The sequence below is a fragment of the Oncorhynchus clarkii genome, chromosome 13 (genome assembly GCF_045791955.1).
Source record: "Oncorhynchus clarkii lewisi isolate Uvic-CL-2024 chromosome 13, UVic_Ocla_1.0, whole genome shotgun sequence".
Taxonomy (NCBI): Eukaryota; Metazoa; Chordata; class Actinopteri; order Salmoniformes; family Salmonidae; genus Oncorhynchus; species Oncorhynchus clarkii.
In genome coordinates this window covers 49067503-49084989 of record NC_092159.1, presented here as the reverse complement: position 1 = coordinate 49084989, position 17487 = coordinate 49067503, and the positions used below count along the sequence as shown (strand labels likewise).

Here is a 17487-nt window from a genome sequence, read left to right as displayed (position 1 = left end):
ATGTGTGTGTGTGTGTGTTTTGGAGCTGAGGGTGGTGTGGAGGGTATACCTACCTCTCTCTCTCTCTCTCTCTTTCTCTCTTTCTCTCTGTTGTTGTTCAGTACCTGTCATTGATGAGAAGCCAAGGAGAAGCTTCAGCTTGAAGCTGTCATTGGCCCTCTGTATCTGTCTGCCTCCTTTTATCACTTCCCCCCTCCTTTCTCCACCTCTTCTTATTTATCTCCCTCCCTCCCTGACTGTGATGTGGATGCAGCGTGTGAGCAGCAGCCAGTGAGCGTGCCTACGTTAGCAGTGTGTGCTGTTGGAATCCATGCAGCGGCTGACTGTACTGCCTCTTAAATAGGAGCAAACAGACTCATCGCTCGTGACTCTGACACCACTGAGACCAACGCTCCCTCTCCCGGACTGACAGGCCAATCACAGGACACCCCTCACTCTCTGTCGCTCTCTCTCTCTCTCTCTCTGATTCTCTCTCTCGCATTCATTCCTTTGCTCTCCATCTCTCTCTCTGTCTGTAGCTAAGTCTCTCTACCACACCTCGTCCAGAGCAGAGGAACAGAAAGCCCCCTGCCCAGCCCAGGGATAGCCAGACCGCTGAGAGGATGAAACTCTGACAAGCCGACAGACCGCAGGGAAACGAGCACAACTGTGAGTACAATAGTCCTTTCACCTCTCAGTCACAGGGACTTAACGCTGACACACACACGCATGTGTGCAGAGCATGCTCCCACACAAACACATACATAGCTACCTAACTTGATCCTCTTATGTGCTGTGTCTTTGTCTCTCACAGGCAGACTATTTTACTAAGGGAAGTGTAGGAGTGTGTGTATGGGGAATTGAGTGTTAGTATGTGCATTATATGTATTTGTATAGCATACTTTTACTGTATCACTGTATACAATATTGATACTTGTACTCTTTATACTATCTACACTATTATCTGACTCACTGTCATACATGTGATGATACATATGGAACAGGATTCTTTTAGCTCGGATGATTCCAGCTATAGTGGTGAGAGTATTTTGACAGATCTTTAGTAATGTTAGAAACTGAGGTCTCTTGAATGCTTTGGGGATTTCTCTGCTCTTGCTGTCTCCTTCTATTGGCAATAAAGGCATGATGAAAAGCATATCAGGGTAGCATACCCCTTTTATCTCATATCTTAAACGTCTAAGCTGGTATAAGCCAATAGATGCCTAGGGGTGAAAAAAGGGGCGTACATTCTTTCAACCGCTGAAGAATCCCAAGCAATTCCACTGCTTATTGTTTAGTGCTCAGCTAGGGGATGTCTGGGCTGGGTGCAGATCTGTACTGATGTCACACACATTTTTTTGATTATGCTTCTGGTTCATTTCTGGCTGAGGCGATTTCCTATTTCCTTCTCCCATTTGGAGCAGGGTGAGTATAATGTGATAGCGGCTGACACGCGGGGTAATGCCGTTCGGAGGACACAGATTGCATTTCCCCTGGAGAATACTCCCGCTGTATTAAAGACACAACAAGGCTGCTCTGCACTTGTCATCAGCTCCAGTGGTAATGCAGGCAGGGGAGAGACAGGCGTGGTGTCTACAGCTCTACTCTCCTTTAAACACATCCAATTGGCTCTAATGCCACAGTCTGACTCACAGCAGCATGCTTGGGATGGGGAACAGCTTACAGTTTACATCACATGTGTTATTGTGTTATGCCCGGGCTTTTCTACTCCAGCTTTAACAAAAGGGACAAGAACTGGAATTCCCATGGACAGTTTAAAGTTTATGTACCATAGGCCCATGCATGTATTCTCTGTCCAAAATGTGTTTAGGTTGGACTACAGTATCCTGTTACAGGGTTATAACAAATCTATGTTTAATGGTCCTCTTGTAATATCTTGAATGTAAACGAACTGTTGTAGAATAGGTGTGTTGTATTGACACACATGACCAGGTTAGGTCTTTAATTATTATGTTTTTTTGGAAATCTACATTTAACCATAGACTCGAAACGGTTTACATTTCACATGGCATAGAAAGTGTCAACTAATCCCAGAAGTGTCAGCTAATCCCAGAATCATTAGACTGTGAGAGAGCACTTAGATGTCATACACATGTTTGGCATGTGATGAACACTCCCAGAAAGAATGCCTTCAGGGAAAGAACTGAGAGATCAGAGATCGATGGCTCCAAGGACAGAGAGAGAGAGAGAGAGAGAGAGAGAGAGAGAGAGAGAGAGAGAGAGAGACTCACTTCCCCTTTCAGCATGTCCTCAAAAAAAGCCTGAACACAGTGTTTTTGGTAAACTTCACAGAAGCATCCTCTTTTAGAAAAAACAACAACAACAACATCTCTTCCTCAGTGTGTGCTTTGTTCTTGCAAGGCCCCACTTTACCTCCCACTTATGTGACAAGGAGGGCGTAGGATCAATACCTATCAAAGGCCCGGACGTCTGAGTGGCCTACATAACACAGCCACCAGAGCCTCTGAAAACCCAAAGAAAGTTACCTGAGACATCCTCAGAGGTACAGTATGATATTCAGAACACCAAGAGACTGCCCAAAAAAACCTCCCGACAAGAGTCCTTTAAGCTTTCTCAACTAATATAACTTTCATTTTGGAATTTGCCTGCAGCTTTCATGCACAATTCATAATTTATTTCACTGAGAAGTTGGTAATGTTCCTGGTAACACTAAGGCATTTTTCCCATTTCTTTTCTCCCTCATTATTTTCTTAGAGGAAGATGTTTATGGAAAGCAAATTGCCTTATGTGCTGTAAAACATTTAGTTGCATACATCTACATTCTTATAAGCAGACAGACTATCAAAAAGAAATCTATTATGTATTCCTTCTTCAGCCTTGGGACATCATTTTCATAACTTGAGCCGTTATTAAAGCGCTTTGGAAGGCCGGTTAAAGGAAAAAGCCAATTGTTAAGTGAATGCCATTCTCTGTGTATTATTTATGTGTTCTAGCAGCATCTTCCATTTAAGGGTACCACAGGGTTCAATTCCCGGGCCGACTCTTTTCTCTGTATATATCAATGATGTCGCTCTTGCTGCGGGCGATTCCCTGATCCGCCTCTATGCAGACGACACCATTCTGTATACTTCTGGCCCTTCCTTGGACACTGTGCTAGCTAACGTCCAAACGAGCTTCAATGCCATACAACACTCCTTCCGTGGCCTCCAACTGCTCTTAAACGCTAGTAAAACCAAATGCATGCTTTTCAACCATTCGCTGCCCGTACCCGCCCGCCCGACTAGCATCACTACTCTGAAAGGTTCCGACCTAGAATATGTGGACAACTATAAATACCTAGGTGTCTGGCTAGACTGTAAACTCTCCTTCCAGACTCATATTAAACATCTCCAATCCAAAATCAATACTAGAATCGGCTTTCTATTTCGCAACAAAGCCTCCTTCACTCACGCCACCAAACTTACCCTCGTAAAACTGACTATCCTACCGATCCTCGACTTCGGCAATGTCATCTACAAAATAGCTTCCAACACTCTACTCAGCAAACTCAGCAGTCTATCACAGTGCCATCCGTTTTGTTACCAAATCACCTTATACCACCCACCACTGCGACCTGTATGCTCTAGTCGGCTGGCCCTCGCTACATATTCGTCGCCAGACCCACTGGCTCCAGGTCATCTATAAGTCTATGCTAGGTAACGCTTCGCCTTATCTCAGTTCACTGGTCACGATAACAACACCCCCCCGTAGCACACGTTCCAGCAGGTATATCTCACTTATCATCCCCAAAGCCAACACCTCATTTGGCCGCCTTTCCTTCCAGTTCTCTGCTGCCAGTGACTGGAACGGAATTCAAAAATCACTGAAGTTGGAGACTTTTTTTCCCCTCACCAACTTTAAACATCAACTATCTGAGCAGCTTACCGATCGCTGCTTCCGTGCATAGTCCATCTGTAAATAGCCCAACCAATCCACCTACCTCATCCCCATACTTTTAACATTTTTATTTACTTTTCTGCTCTTTTGCACACCAGTATCTCTACTTGCACATCATCATCTGCTCATTTATCACTCCAGTGTTAATCTGCTAAATTGTAATTATTCGCTCCTATGGCCTATTTATTGCCTTACCTCCTCATGCCTTTTGCACACACTGTATATAGACTTTCTTTTTCTACTGTGTCGTTGACTTTGTGACTTCGTTGACTTTGTGTTATTGGCTTGTTTATTGTTTACTCCATGTGTAACTTTGTGTTGCTGTCTGTGTCACACTGCTTTGCTTTATCTTGGCCAGGTCACAGTTGCACATGAGAACTTGTTCTCAACTAGCCTACCTGGTTAAATAAAGGTGAAAAAAAAGCAATAAGGCACGAGGGGGTGTGGTATATGGCCAATATACCACGGCTAAGGGCTGTTCTTAGGCACGACGCATCGCCTGGACACCGCCCTTAGTCGTGGTATATTGGCCATATACCACAAACCCCAGAGGTGTCTTATTGCTATTACTAACTGGTTACCAACGTAATTAGAGCAGTTTTGCCATACCCGTGTTATACGGACTGATATACCACGGCTGTCAGCCAATCAGCATTCAGGGCTTGAGCCACCCAGTTTATAGTAGTGATTAGATCACTGGTAACCGGTACCAATCATATTGGGTAGGGCTGAGGTAGACTTTTCACTCTCTCTAGGCTTAATTACACTTTATGCATGAGGAGCGTTGGTTGGGGGAGCGTTTTAGACCACGGCAAAGTCAAACTAGATATGTTGGCCTCAAATCATTGGCCAGAAGTATTCAACCATGGCTGGATGTAAGGGAAAGTATATTCACGGGGTACATCAATGTTGCATTCTTGACTCGTTTAAACATTCAGATGTGCTGATTAAATTATTACTCACTCAAGTGTTCTGCTCCTTGAGCTTTCTGGCTGTTTTTCCATTTATTTTCTGAATTCTCAAGCAGACCTTTGGGTATTGGGTATCAGCAATTACAAAACTTTTAATAAGCAGGCAACGGTATCTCCACATATGCCAACTTCTTACGGTATAAGTATAAACTGCTCTGGATTGCTGTTAGACATGTTTTGCAAATATGTGCTAGCTTGATTTAGTTAATTTACCACTCGGTTTTCTCTCTCTGAGAGTCAATGTAAGGTTGGTTCACTAGTGTTACTTTTAGGTTCCATAATAAATATTTGAATGTTATGTTTGACATTTTGGTTAAGATGGTATACTAGTCTCGCCCAGACAAGATGTATGGTTTACACACTCTCTCCAACAAAGGTTTCTGGTGAACAGAAACTGAAGGAAATTGTTATTTTCCACTGTCATGAGACAACAAAAACAGAATTGAGTTGTTTCCTTAACAGAGCTTTGAAAGGTAGTTTCTCTGCAGACCTCTGTGAAAAATATGCTAATTATAGGGCAGGGAGCCACTGAGGAAATGAAAAGCATTACCATACAACTTCATTTGCAACATTTTGGAGGTCGCTTATCAGGAGGGAACAGAATTAGTTCTATCTCGCAGAACAACTTCAATGTAGGCAGGAACATGCCCCAAAGTCTTCCCGGGCTCTGTCGTAAACATGCTCTATGACTACATTGTTTATTTAGTCCATTTCATTAGAAAGTTTAACGGGCCCTGCGTGGGGTTTTGTGGGCCTAGCCACCCGGTATACATTTAATCAGCCTGTCCCCCAGCGTTAACCTTCATACCTCGCCTTCCCCTTTCATTGTCAGTCTCTCCAGGGTCACACAAAGTAGCATCAAATATTTATGATATTAATAACTGTCTTTAGGAAAAAAAAACTAAATAAATCTTCTCTGCGATAGAGCAGTCCATTCCAGTTAATAAAGTGGTGAAGGAGAAATAAGAGGGTGATCCTCAGGTGAGAGAGGGCAGACACTCATCGCCACAAAACAGACCCAACAACAGAGGGAGATACCACAACAGAAACAACAGAGGGAGATGAAACAACAGAGGGAGATACCACAACAGAAACAACAGAGGGAGATACTACAACAGGGGGAGATACCACAACAGAAACAAAAGGAACCAAAGCGCTTTTCTGTTATCTTATTGTAGACTGGGGAAAGACAAATGTTACCAGCAGGTCGTTTTGATGTTGGATTTGTGTGTGTGTGTGGGGGAGGGGGGGGGGATTGAGAATCTCCGGTCCCTAGGGGGTCTTCTGCATTGACAGGCTACAAATGTACACGTGCACGCATGTGCACACACACACACACGCGCGCGCGCGCGCGCGCACACACACACACAAAAAAGCTGTTTAGCATTGGAGCCGATTGAGGCAGGGCACAACATTAATTATGTGTTTTTCAGCTGAGGTCTGGTGACAGTGATTAGTGTGTTGTTTTTTTTGGAGAGTGGCAAGCACGCAGCCTAATGAGGAAAGAGCTTGCCTCACTACAGAGTGACCATGCGCTTGGTGTGTGTGTGTGTGTGTGTGTGTGTGTGTGTGTGTGTGGGGGTGTGTGTGTGTGTGTGTGTGTGAGTGTGTGTGTGAGAGAGAGAGACTGTGTGGTGTTCCTCCAGGCTGCGGCTGGAAGATATAGAGATAGTGAATATGACAGGGAAGAGGGTGTTGGGGAGCAGGGGGATCACTGAACTCATATTAGTCTGGAGTCAGAGTTGAAACACCCAGTGAAAGGTCCTTTACATAATCAATGTTTAACTGTGTCCTAATGTGATGATTAATATTAGTTTATTGGTCTGCGCCCCTTTGGCTTCGCACTGGGGAAGCAGCTTGCCCGGCTTGAATAGGTCACTACATTAGCCAATCAATACGTCGTGGTGTAGTGCTATTTCTTTTAGGTGAGGGAGCTCAAAATGTAAATAACGTCATTATTTCCTTACCGACAGATGTAGCCTATAGAATACATAATTCTAGATAATATAATTCTATACTAAAAAAATATAGAAGCAACATTCAATTTCAAAGATTTAGCTGAGTTACAGTTCATATAAGGAAATCAGTCAATTGAAATATATTCATTAGGCCCTAATCTATGGATTTCGTCCCACCCACCCGTTGGGGAGCCTGGCCCAGCCAATCAGAAAGATTATTTTTCATTATTACAGACATAAATGTATGCATTATGCTCACTAACAGGGATATAAACAAATTTGTGCTCAACATTTTAGAGAAATAAGCTTTTTGTGTGTACGGAACATTTCTGGGATCTTTTATTTCAGCTCATGAAACATGGGACCAACACTTTACATGTTTCGTTCAGTATAGTTAGACTATTCCAGATCTGGAAAAATGATCCACCTACCATTGTTACTATGAATGGTGGATAGGGGGCAGGATAGACACTTAGATGGGTAGACTATACTGACCTGCGGGATAGTAAAAGTTAGCACACAGAAAAGCGTAGTGCATAAGGGAAGTACTTAAACACTTGATATAGGGTATGTGGATGCAAGCACATGAGGAAATGTGGCTAGGGTGGAAGACATTATATAGTAAAACCTGCAAAAGAGAGAATGTAAACCGAGGAAAAACACACTAACTTCCCCTGTGCCCAATAAAAATCCACACAACCATCCCCACAGCAAAAACAAAGTGTGACAATTTTGGACCACCCCTCCCCCCAGTAAATTGCGATCTGTCCCTTAAGCAGTGGTCTCAGCTCGCATGTTCTCCCCTACTGTGAACAATGTCCCCAAAGCCATTGATGGTGGAGGCGCACAGGAGGGAGAAGAATTGGCACAGGATGCAAATGTCTTCTTCCCCGATTCCCCGAATCCCAGAGGAAGAGGCTCTGGCCAGCCTGATCCGCTGTGGACGTGCCTTTTAAAGCTTGTGGTTGTGAACAGGTGGCTTGTCATGGTGTTTATGATAGGAACTGCTAGTGATTATTTTTCAACGTTCTGATTGGCCAAAGTGGTCACGCCTCTGACAGGCTTTCGCAGTGCACACACATAGCTTACAGTTCTTCGTCATTCTCACCACTGCCAGAAAAAAGACGGGGAAGAAACTACCATTTACATCCGGGCTGCTACACATAGACTATTTATTTTGTTTAACATTCTATGGGTTTTCATAGCATTTTAGTGGTCATTAAATATAATTGATTTAGAATTTATCAGAATACATTTTCCAGAAGTAGTTTTACCAGCACCGTGTATTCTCAAATTGAAAAACATTGAGAGAGCGCCACTCCCTCGTGCTCCGGCAACATTACAACCCTGTCAATACGCCGGGATATCTGTTTGGAAAAAGGACCGAGGCGAGCTGCTGTTCCTTGGGAGAGAATTCTAAATGTCTGTGGCCAAACATCTGCATCAGTAACACAGAGATATACAGTATGCTATACTTGTACGTTACATTTAGACTAGGGGGAGCACTCTATTTTTCGTATTCATACATCATTAATATTCACATTTCTTGTATTCAGAAATGTGTGTTGAATCTCTAGATTTTCAATTTCACCTCTTCTTAAATCTTACTTGATTTGCATGTATCATGGTGAATTTCCAATTCCCACGGGATTATTGATGTGTGTTTGTGTGGGAAGATAATGCGAGTATATCATGCAGCAACATTTTGGACCCGAACGAACCATCATTTTATTTAGACAGAACAAAATGTGCAGACATTTTTGGAACTAGATGACATGGTTGAAAATGGTCATTTCATCTGAAGCACTGGTCCAGCACATCAGGCCTCCAGTATCATCCGCCCAATCACATTTGTGAAAAAGCCAATGCTGGTGTGCATCTGACTGATACTGTGTCCATTTGTGCACCAGGTTGGATTTAGGCATAACACGTCATTTTCCACACCATTTTGTCTGAAAAGTCGATTACTCTGCCTCTGCAGCCATGGATGTGTCTGGATTGAACATTTATTCTGCATGCTGCCAATAAAAGTCATAGAGGCCGGCTTCCATCAGTGTAATGATATTTCAGCCCCAGTATTAGTTCAGCACTGTTTTACACAGCAGTTTCTGCTCAATTAAAAATAGTCCATATTTAAATGCAAAGAAAATCGGTCGCCTGGCGATCCGTGTGCATTCAGATATGCTGCAGAATGGTTAAGTTATCAAGTTTGAAATTGAGTTTTTAAGCACCCCAATGCTCCACGCCTTTAGAGTTAGTTAGAAGAAGGGGGACCGTTCATTTGTAGCTGTGAAATGTTCCTTTGACGTTATTGATGTAGAATAGATTAACCTTTAAAAAGGTAAGTAAGTGAAATGTGAAATAATTCATTGAGAGTCAGCCATGTAGCAAATGTGATTTTCGCCAGCAGAAAGACCTGGTAGGCCATTACCCACAAACACAGAGGAAAAAAGACCTGGTAGACCATTACCCACAAACACAGAGGAAAAAAGACCTGGTAGACCTTTACCCACAAACACAGAGGAAAAAAGACCTGGTAGACCATTACCCACAAACACAGAGGAAAAAAGACCTGGTAGACCATTACCCACAAACACAGAGGAAAAAAGACTTGGTAGACCATTACTCACAAACACAGAGGAAAAAAGACCTGGCAGAACATTACCCACAAACACAGAGGCAAAAAGACTTGGTAGACCATTACCCACAAACACAGAGGAAAAAAGACCTGGTATACCATTACCCACAAACACAGAGGAAAAAAGACTTGGTAGACCATTACCCACAAACACAGAGGAAAAAAACCTGGTAGAACATTACCCACAAACACAGAGGAAAAAAGACCTGGTAGAACATTACCACAAACACAGAGGAAAAAACCTGGTAGAACATTACCCACAAACACAGAGGAAAAAAGACCTGGTAGACCTTTACCCACAAACACAGAGGAAAAAAGACCTGGTAGACCATTACCCACAAACACAGAGGAAAAAAGACTTGGTAGACCATTACCCACAAACACAGAGGAAAAAAACCTGGTAGAACATTACCCACAAACACAGAGGAAAAAAGACCTGGTAGAACATTACCCACAAACACAGAGGCGTGTAGGAGAAGGCCGGGGCTGGGGGCTCCACTCTGCTCTGTTTCTAAGGCCTACAGTGCGAATAGCACATTTTGGAACTAAATTGCTAGTCAGAGCTTGGGAAATAAATTCCAGATAGTGTCAGCCCCTGTGTGCTGGTCATTTGGAAGTTCCGTGTCCTTCCCTCCCTCGCCACTCTCTGGCTTTATTTAGCTGGAGCTGTCATTTCCCATAAATCCTTGGGAGGAGGCGTCCGTCAGGGCTGCCAGTTCCCCTGTGTGGAGCACCTGTAACAGGGGAGGGAAGTGACAGCTCTGCCTGGGAGCTGCCGGGACACTACCGGGTCTGTTCCATCACACCAGGGCTCCACACAGCCATCTCCACTTCTCCCTATGAGGCCTCCCTACACAGGGACATAACAAACACAACATCCCAGGGACTTCAGAACAATTCACTAGCTGCAACTCAGAAATGTCAGGGAATATGGATTTCTATAGTGGTAATGTGGTGTACAGTATGTAAACATACAGTATTTATTTGTATTCAGTGTACTATTAATGTTATTGTGTTTGATAGGTAAGATCTCTGGAACGACCTCATTTGGTTATCGGTGTAGGTAGCATGTACTGACATAGATTTTAATTTCTAGATAGAATGCGGTGTATTAGTCCATTTTCCTGAGAATATCCTGTCTTTAATCATTCCAGAGACTGAGTATAATCCAAATGACAAGACATCACACTGCTCTTTTCATAAAATCGTCGTTGAAATACCATTACTGTCATGGTAAGAACGGGACCAAGGCGCAGTGAATGTTGAGTTCCACATATTTATTTCAAAAGCGAAAACAATAAATCAATAAACGAACAACAAAACGTGACTATGTGGTGCACAGGAACAAACACAAAATAATATCCCACAAAGCAGGTGGGAACAGGGAACCCTTAAGAATGATCCCCAATTAGGGACAACGAACATCAGCTGCCTCTAATTGGGAACCCTACCAAGAGCACCAACATAGAAATATATAACCTAGAACACGCGATAGTCACGCCCTGACCTACTACACCATACACCATCTATGGTCAGGGCGTGACAATTTGTAATGCTTGTCGTCTGGGGAAGGAGAGGAGGACCAAGGTGCAGCATGGTAAGTGTTCATATTATTTAATGAAATATGCAACACTAGACAAAACAAATCAAATCAAATCACATTTATTTATATAGCCCTTCGTACATCAGCTGATATCTCAAAGTGCTGTACAGAAACCCAGCCTAAAACAGCAAGTAATGCAGATGTAGAAGCACGGTGGCTAGGAAAAACGCCCTAGAAAGGCCAAAACCCAGGAAGAAACCTAGAGAGGAACCAGGCTATGTGGGGTGGCCAGTCCTCTTCTGGCTGTGCCGGGTGGAGATTATAACAGAACATGGCCAAGATGTTCAAATGTTTATAAATGACCAGCATGGTCGAATAATAATAAGGCAGAACAGTTGAAACTGGAGCAGCAGCACGGTCAGGTGGACTGGGGACAGCAAGGAGTCATCATGTCAGGTATTCCTGGGGCATGGTCCTAGGGCTCAGGTCCTCCGAGAGAGAGAAAGAAAGAGAGAATTAGAGAGAGCATATGTGGGATGGCCAGTCCTCTTCTGGCTGTGCCGGGTGGAGATTATAACAGAACATGGCCAAGATGTTCAAATGTTCATAAATGACCAGCATGGTCGAAAAATAATAAGGCAGAAGTGGAAATTACAAACTTGTGGAAATTACAAACTTCAGCAGCCTTTTTAAACCTCAATGACACTACAAGTTTTACATTTCCTGCAACAGGGTGATCAAATGAAGATCCTATATCTGTAGGCCCTAGCAAAGGGACAATAGGCAGCAAACCTGTTAACCAGGTTTGTTGCCTAGTTAACAGTATGTGAACCTGGTCTACACTTGTTGTACTGCACTTGTCATCCTTGACAAGTCAATAAATGTCCATGGCTAAACATTTTACTGACACAAGGTCACTGTATCTGTCAATTGTCATTTCACATGGAATAATTGTTATATTATATTTAGAAATGTTGCTTAAAAATGTTTGTGAGGCAAATTTTTTTTCCTTCTCTCATTCAGCTGTCAGCGCACATGCTCCATCATTTTCGCTCCAGGAAATTAGAAAGGAAAAACGTTTGACAGCACAATTTCACAAAACACCGCCACGCTATCATTTCATTTTCTCCCAGACGTTTTTTCCTTTATTTATTTCATTATTGTTTTTTGAAAACAGACAGAGCGATAACAGCGGTCACTTTTTGGGTAATTTATCCTTGTTGCCGTGGCGCTGCGCTTTGCTCTCACCTTCTACAGCTTTAACCCTTTAACCCCTGGCCTACGGTGAGTAATTAGCTTGTGTGTCTTTGTCCTCTAGAAGCTGGTGAGACAGTCGCCCTGACTAGATAAAACCAGCTGATTAGCCCGTAAGCAGCTACACTATCGCACCATCAAAAGAGGAGGATTATATGTGGGAGATGACTGAGATGAATAGAAGGAAAAGGACCAGCTATGTCTCCTAGTACCTAGGTTAAATCCCTGATCCACTCTGTCTGGTGTGTTCTGTGATTGAACCACTGTGTCCCTCTGGGCTACAAACCTTAGATGTTCACTGGTTCCTCCATGCTGACGTAATGCGGAGGAATAAACACACAACACATAGCTAACCTTCCGTTACTGCTGGTGTGTTTCTGCTAAGGACACACGGCTTTGCCCTCATTGTCCTTCCTCAGGCTGAAACGCTGTGAATGTTGTGTGAACAAGGCAGAGAGGTTGCCTGACCTGCTGTCATGCAGACGTGCTGGTTGTACATCACCAATGTCGGCCGCTGATGGCTGCTTATCTCCCAGGTATCGATTGGAGAATCACTGCGCGGGTGGACCAAAGCAGCGCAGCCAATCAATTGGGGCATTTCATTCTCCTTGAAGGTCTGCCTTTTGATCCTCACCACAGATTGGTTGCGTTCGCTGCCTGCGATACTGTGTGCTGTTTTGTTGTATTGGGCGTTATGAAAAAGAGTGGGTGGAGAGTGACGAGCACTTCTGTTTTGACAACCTGCTGCGCAGCGCTCCACACGGAGGATGTGTGTGGCATATGTGTGAGGAGGATCCTCCTGGTGTGTTTTACCCCGGCCTCAATGCATAGCACCTTGAGATCCTCGCTTTAGAGGTTAATGTGTTAGAATTCCAATTTAATTGGAATAAATAATTTGACATAATTTCATTATTGAGGGATTTGGAGGCCAAGGGTCATCCAAACATGGAGCTTCTCTGGGTAATATCCTGCTGCCAACTACTGTTCATCTGCTGTGGTTTTACTGACGGCTTTTCCCCTCCCAAGTCAAACCTCTGTCTACAATGAAGGAGATGGAGCCTTGTTGCTGGTGGCCCTGGGGCTGTGGAACACTCTTCTTTGCTCTGCCCCTAACTCAGACTCACTGTCTTTCAGGCTTCACTAAACACTCCTCTTCTCAGATCATCTTTCACTTAACCTCTACAGTTTCTTTAATTAATTCTTTCTTGGTCTTAGTTTTGTTTGTCCATCTATTGGACTGTTCACTGTTCATAGCTTGGAGTAGTGATTGTGTGTTGCAACGCTTTTCATTCCTCTCATGTCCTAGAACACATCTGTGTACATATGGAGCAGCCTTGAGACTGAAATACCAAAATATAGAATTTATAATCATAATTTTTATCAAAGCAGTGGATAAGCAGGTTTGCTGATAAGTATAAATGACCTACAGCAAATTTACACCTCTATATTTTTGTACAAATCATTTGAATACCCCATGCTTTCTAGCATTTCTTTACTATGGTAAAACTGTATTAGTGTCATTATTACCATTGTTCTGTTGATACATTATTACCATTGTTCTGTTGATACATTATTACCATTGTTCTGTTGATACATTATTACCATTGTTATATTGATAAATTATTACCATTGTTATATTGATCAATTATTACCATTGTTCAGTTGATACATTATTACCATTGTTCTGTTGATACATTATTACCATTGTTATATAGATAAATGATTACCATTGTTATATTGATAAATTATTACCATTGTTCTGTTGATACATTATTACCATTGTTATATTGATACATTATTACCATTGTTATATTGATGAATTATTACCATTGTTATATTGATAAATTATTACCATTGTTCTGTTGATAAATTATTACCATTGTTATATTGATATATTATTACCATTGTTATATTGATATATTATTACCATTGTTATATTGATAAATTATTACCATTGTTATATTGATACATTATTACCATTGTTATATTGATATATTATTACCATTGTTATATTGATAAATTATTACCATTGTTATATTGATAAATTATTACCATTGTTCTGTTGATAAATTATTACCATTGTTATATTGATATATTATTACCATTGTTATATTGATATATTATTACCATTGTTATATTGATAAATTATTACCATTGTTATATTGATAAATTATTACCATTGTTATATTGATAAATTATTACCATTGTTATATTGATACATTATTACCATTGGTATATTGTTTTGTTGTGAAATAGAACAGGTCAGTTGTAATTGTCTGATGATTCTCATTCAGCCTGTCTAGGATATTGCATCAGATTGTGGCCAACATGTCTTTGTTCAAAACCAGGATGCACAAATGTTTAATATCACAATACTGACAACAGGTTCATTTCACTATGCTTAATTGAGCAGTGCTGAAGGTCAGATGTTTTAAGGGAAAGATCCTACCATATAAAACCATAAGTCATTTGACCCTGGGAGAGCGAGGGAAACCAAACTTTTCTCTATAATTCACTTTTAGAATGGAAGATGAACAAAAGCCTGTTATGCCTGTTATGTGTGATTCTGCCGGCTCCACAGAGTTGACTGTTTGCATAATATCTTCCTCATAGGTCTCCTTAACCTTTGCAGAAGGTTTATTGACTCTGGATAACCTTGCACAGAGCTAGCAGAGGGAGGACAGGAGATGATGAGCACGCTGAGGGAAGGGAAGGCGGCCCGGCCCACATGGAGCCTAGCTTCAACCAGCCCACCCACCCACCCACCCACCCACCCACCCACCCACCCCCACCCGCCAGCCAGCCGAGCTCTGCACAGCTACACCTCAACCAGCTCTCTCCCAGCCTGACCTTTGCCTTCTGATCTCTGTTACCATGGAGAAGCCCACAATACTGTGTGTTCTAGCGCTGAAGACGCATAATAGTGTATCACAATGTGCCTTTAATATACTCCCCACTGCAAATGTATGAGGAAGAATGGACCAGAGAGAGAGAGAGAGTTGGAGTGAAAGCGGGAGAGCAAGTGAATGAATTGTGCAGCTGAAGGTTGAAAATGGTGGACAGTCTAGAGCTGCAAGCCGCTGCAAAAAGGCTTATTATCTCTATTGTCCAGAGGAGTTCCTAATGGTTGTCTCGTTCAGAGGGGCCTACACTACGTCAATTTCCTTGGTGTATAATAATTCAGGAAGAATTCCGATTTTGTTGGATTTTGATTAGATTTACAATTATTTTGGTGAAGTGAAATCGAAACTAAATGATTCCATGTTTTCTGAAAAGCTTTCAAACAGAATAAGCTAGCATTCACATCAAAACACGAGCAATTTTGTAACCAGCATGACATGTTCTACGCAAATAGGTATTGGATATTTTACAGAGAGCATCGCAGTAGTCCTTGAAAAAAAGCTATGGATGGTTACATCAGCTCTCCTGGAAATATATCATCAATAGATGATGATTTCTGGTTTATACAATAACAACCAGGAATTGATTAATGTCTGGTCTGTGGGCAGCTTTGCATCCTATTACAAATGTTTTGTACCAGTAACCTGTGTGGGAGGGAGGCTGGAGGTGGGTCAGGAGTAGAGAAAAGACAGAGCTGTCGAGACACAGAGAACCATCCCTCACTCCTCACTGTAGTGGTTAAAGGGCATCCGGGCTCTTAAAGAAGACATTAGCATTTAGATTTGAGACGCTCCCCTCCCCTAACCTCCGTAGAGGGACAGTGGCTGGGGTGCATCGCCAGCACACACTACAGACTTTTAGGCCTTGAGTAGGCCCAAGTGGCAGCTCCCCGCTCCCTTCACCTGATCAATCTCTCAATAGGCCCAGATTGCTTTGGATGACTTCCTTGTGATGAGGCAGGAATGGCCAAGCTGATGCTCTCCAATCGATAGCAGATGGCATCATGGCTCATCAACAATTAAGTGCTTTTAATGGAGGTCAGGGCAGGGAAAAATCTATTCATTTTCATTTGTAAATTGCAGTATGACAATATTCTAATCAAGCTACATTGGTATCAGCTAACTGAGCCTCTATGACCCCCCCAAGTTGACTGACTCTTACTCTCTCTCCATCTATCTATCTCTCTTTCTCTCTCCCCATCTCTCTCTCTGATCATTTGTATTCATGAGTATGCTGAATCCAATCCATATAGACATTTGGCATCACGCATGCCTATAAATGTACACATTTCACATCAGATAAAGACAAACTTTGCCTCATGGTGTCATTCAAATTTTATGTTAGGCCCTTTTTCAGATGCATCTCCTCAATGTCCCTCAGTCAGGGTGATATCATTCCATGCTCCTTTGCCAAGGCAGCTCAGCTCACTCAGAGAAACGCCCTTCCACATGTTTCACCTCATTAACCGATGATTGAAAAGATGACAAATATGACATGTGCAATTTATTATCTTAATGAATTCACTCTCCTCTGTCAGAGACAGGTAGGGCAGCGGAGCTATGGACTCGACGGGTTTGGTGAGATGTTGTGATTGTAGGAAAGTGAACACGGTGTGGAATGCTCCGATTAGTAGAACAAGGCTGCTTTTTCCCACCTCTCTTTCCATCTCCCATCAATTTGTCTCAAATCAAATCAAATTGAGTTTGTCACATGCGCCAAATACAACTGGTGTAGACTTTACCGTGAAATTCTTGTTTACGAGTACTTCTCAACGATGCAGTTTAAAAATAATAATACAAATAAAATAGTAACACAAGAGGAAAAAAATAAAATACACAAGAATGGAGTTATATACAGGGAGTAGCAGTACCAGATCAATGTGGAGCTATATACAGGGAGTACCAGTACCAGATCAATGTGGAGCTATATACAGGGAGTACCAGTACCAGATCAATGTGGAGTTATATACAGGGAGTACCAGTACCAGATCAATGTGGAGCTATATACAGGGAGTTCCAGCACCAGATCAATGTGGAGTTATATACAGGGAGTTCCAGTACCAGATCAATGTGGAGCTATATACAGGGAGTTCCAGTACCAGATCAATGTGGAGCTATATACAGGAAGTACCAGTACCAGATCAATGTGGAGCTATATACAGGGAGTACCAGTACCAGATCAATGTGGAGTTATATACAGGGAGTACCAGTACCAGATCAATGTGGAGTTATATACAGGGAGTACCAGTACCAGATCAATGTGGAGCTATATACAGGGAGTACCAGTACCAGATCAATGTGGAGCTATATACAGGGAGTTCCAGTA

General features: G+C 42.4%; 1 protein-coding gene across 1 annotated transcript in view; it reads left to right on the top strand.

Annotated features, from left to right (window-relative positions):
- Positions 1-396: 396 nt before the first annotated feature.
- LOC139364955 (RNA binding protein fox-1 homolog 3-like) overlaps positions 397-17487 on the top strand; it is a 409389-nt gene continuing 392298 nt past the window's right edge. The window contains exon 1 of the mRNA XM_071102230.1: positions 397-648. The gene's annotated coding sequence lies outside the window, so the exon portion shown is untranslated. The remainder of the gene's footprint in view (positions 649-17487) is intronic.